Below are 4180 nucleotides of genomic sequence, written 5' to 3'. Positions count from 1 at the left end.
TGGCGAGGCAGGGAGCGTTCTCTGGGGGTGTGAAGGAGCAGGGCTGGGTAAGTTTTGCTATTAGTCTGCCGGTGGGGGTAGTGTTCATTTCCTGAATTAACATGGAGACAACATGGCTGTGTCTACACTGGCAAGTTTTTCCAGACAATCGTCTGATTTTCTGGAAAAACTTGCCAGCTGTCTACACTGGCCGCTTGAATTTCCGGAAAAGCACTGACGATCTCATGTAAAATCATCAGTGCTTTTCCGGAAAAACTATGCTGCTCCCATTCGGGCAAAAGTCTTTTTCCGAAAGACTTTTGCCCGAAAGCGCCAGTGGAGACAGCATAGTTCTGTTTCCCGCAAAAAAAGCCCCGATCGCGAAAATGGCGATCGGGGCTTTTTTGCGGGAAAGCGCGTCTAGATTGGCCACGGACGCTTTTCCAGAAAAAGTGCTTTGGCAGGACACTTTTCTGGAAATCTAGATGCACTTTTCCCAAAATGCTTTTAACGGAAAACTTTTCTGTTAAAAGCATTTCTGGAAAATCATGCCAGTGTAGAGTAGCCCATGGATTTATAGAGATCAAATACCCTCTGTTCAAACTAGGGGAAATGCACAAGTCAGATTTGAATACCTTTGTGGCAAAAACAATGTGAAGGACAAGCCTCTGATCAGGTCCAATTTCTTAATGCCCTACAAACTTACTGAAATAGAATCTTGAGCCGGCTGCTGTCTCTCTGTGACTGTTCTGTGCACTTCCCTACCACCCAGGTGAAACAAAAGACAGGACTATGCAACGCTTTAAAGACTAACAAGATGGTTTATTAGGTGATGAGCTTTCATGGGCTAGACCCACTTCCTCGGATCAATTTATGGAAGAAAATTGGCACAGCCATATATACCAAAGTGATACAATCAAAAAAAGTGAACACATATAAAATAGACAAATCCGATTTTAGAAGGGGGGTAGGGCCCAAAGAGGGAAGGTTAGTGTCTGTGAGGTAATGATATGAGGGGTGATAATTGGGGAAGCTATCTTTGTAATGGGTAAGATAATTAGCATCTTTGTTAAGGCCCATACGTAAAATGTCAAATTTAAGCATGAATGACAGTTCTGAGGCTTCTCTTTGAAGTCTGGAGTTAAAATCTCTTTGAAGCAATATGCATGTTTTAAGGTCATTGAAAGAATGGTCAGTCTGGTTAAAATGGCAAGCAACGGTTTTCTCTCTGTGAAAGATGCCTGTTTTATGTGCATCGATTCTTTGGCGAAGTGTCTGAGAAGTTTGTCCAATATACATAGCAGACAGACACTTTAGGCACATGATGGCATAAATTATATTTCTGGATGAACAGGAATATGTGTTCTTGATCTTGTAACTGGCATGATTAGGTCCAGTAATGGTGTCAGCAGAGTAAATATGTGGACAAAGCTGGCACCGGGGTTTGTTGCAAGGGAAAGTTCCAGGGTTGATATTAGTGTGGTATGTCCTGTGGTTGTTGGTAAGAATCATCCTGAGGTTAGGTAGTTGTCTATAGGAGACTATGGGTCTGTCTCCCAGAGCCTTTCGGAGGGTAGTATCCTGATTCAGTATAGGTTGTAGTTTATTGATAATGCGTTGGACGGGCTTAAGTTGGGGGCTATAGATGACACGTGGTGTTCTATTGTTGGTTTTCTTGGGTCTATCTTGAAGTAGATGGTTTCTGGGTATTTGTCTGGCTCTTTCCATTTTTTTTAAATTTCTCTGGGTGGGTAATTGAGGTTTATAAATGCTTGGTAGAGATCCTGAAGTTTCTGGTCTCTGCAAGTGGGATTAGAGCAGATGCGGCTGTATCTAAGGGCTTGGCTATAGACGATGGATCGTATGGTGTGTCCTGGATGGGAGCTGGAGGCATGTAGGTAACTGTAGGAGTCAGTGGGTTTTCTGTAGAGAGTGGTGTCTAATTTACCATTGGTGATTTGTACTGTGGTGTCCAGGAAATAGATCTCTCGTGTAGAATGGTCCAGGCTGAGATTGATGGTGGGGTGTAGATTGTTAAAGTCTCTGTGGAATGCATCCAATGTTTCTTGGCCATGGGTCCAGATCATAAAGATGTCATCTATATAGCATAAGTAGATAAGGGGTAAAAGAGGATGGGATCTGAGGAAACATTGTTCTAAGTCAGCCATAAAGATGTTAGCGTACTGCATGGGGCCATGCAGGTACCCATGGCTGTGCTGCTGATCTGGAGGTATAAGTTGTACAAACTAGGCTGCATCTCTATCACTATCACCCAGGGGCATTCTGAGGACAACTACATTAAAGATCAGGATATTATAGAAAGGGAAGTTCTCTACTTCCTCTCCTGTGATTTTGCCTACCTCCTCTGTGACTAAAGAGGGGGTAGTCCTGACTTAGGCCAACAGGCTTTAAAAGCCAGAGGCAGAACGACCAAGGGAGCGAAGCGGACAGGGGAATTTAAGAGGGAGTTTGAAAGAGCGAGGCCTACGATGGTCAGGAAGACCCACAACACCTGTGCCAGCACTGCTGCTGTCTCCTCTGCCTGTGCTTGTATCCAGACAGACCACTACTACCCCAGGCTACTCATCCATGGATGCCTCTACCCAGATCCTGGTGTGGATTTGCAGTGACTGTGGCTTGCAATTCCCACTTACTGATAGGGTGGACCATCCAGGGTGAAAGGTGCCTGCTGGTGGAATCTCTCAGGCAGCAGGTGGGAGAGCTACAGGAGGAGGGGACTAGGTTGAGGATCATCCCAATCCACAAGCAATTCCTGGACAATATTTATGTGAATACAGCTGAGGTAGCTGTCCCAGAACATAAGACTGCTGCCACACCACTGGTGGAGGAGGAGATGGCTCAGGGAGGACACAGGCAGCTGGTTACTTCTAGCAGCAGGCAGTGCTCCACTCCTGCTCCCATCCCTCCCAACGTGGTGCTAGGAAACCGTTATACTCTTCTTGATACAAGAGATGAGTAATCACCCCCTACAGCAGAGGAAAAGCCTTGTTCCCCCAAGGCTGGGAGGTCTGCTGCCACCACTGTGAGGAGGAAACGTAGGGTAGTGGTGGTCAGAGACTCTCTTCTGAGGGGGATGGAGGCACCCATCTGTCGCCCTGACATGTCATCTCGGGAGGTATGCTGCCCGCTGGGGGACCTTATCCAAGATGTTACGGCAGCATTGTCAAGGATTACCCAGCCCTCTGACTACTACCCCATGCTACTCATCCATGTGGGCACTAGTGATACTGCGAGGTGTGACACTGAGCATATCAAGAGTCACTACCGCAGGAGTGGCCCAACCAGTTAGAGATGAAGAGCCAAAATAGCGGTGGATAGAGTGTGGAGAGCCATGTATTATATATTTATTTTTATCTATCAATAGATATATAGTACACAAAATGTAGTGATAAAAATAACATGACAGGACATTTCAGACAAAAACCAATAAAGTCTCTAGTCACTTAAAAAATTCATGGCCATCCATAGATCTTCAGAGAACTTGACAAGGGACAAACATAAAAATTAAAAAAAACTTAAAAAATACAGTAATATTCTCACAATAAAAAAAAGCATTCCCACGATGTATTTTAAATTTAGCACTATTGCCCTATTATGTCCTGTGAGTTTTTTAAAATTAAACTGAACTGAGAAGTAAATTAGCACAATTTGAAGTGCCTGTTTCATTCCAGCTTGTTGATCTCTGGTATGGTTTCCTCATTTTTCTTATTTATGAAGATTAGAACTATAAAAAAGCCATAACAATTCAGGTCTGTCCCAGACTGCCAATATGAGAGGTTCAAAAACAATAAGGGACAGACTCATATCTCAGAATAATTGCTTCAGCCTGGCAAACAATAGCCTCTGAATTTTCTTTAAAGAAACACAGTGTAAACCAGGTACATGCTGATTCTTTTTTTGCCCTGGAATTTAAATATGACATCTGTGTTGGCTGCTTTATTCTGCATCCATGAAGACTTTGAGTTAAAGGTGCTTCAGCCCTCTGCCCACCCCCCGCTCCAACCCAATGTCCCACCCCTCCACCCAGAGCCAGGCATTCCCAGCCCCCGCTCCCCGTTTGTAGCCAGACAGAACTCTCCCCGCCCTCCCTCTGACATCCTTGGGAGAGAGAATCCTTGAGAGTGAAACTCTGTCTTCAAAGGCTCCAGGACTTCCAGAGGTGCTGGAATAACAATGGCCC

This window comes from Pelodiscus sinensis, chromosome 14 (genome assembly GCF_052426305.1).
Source record: "Pelodiscus sinensis isolate ZL-2025 chromosome 14, ASM5242630v1, whole genome shotgun sequence".
Classification (NCBI taxonomy): domain Eukaryota; kingdom Metazoa; phylum Chordata; order Testudines; family Trionychidae; genus Pelodiscus; species Pelodiscus sinensis.
Note: the sequence above shows the minus strand (reverse complement) of the source record.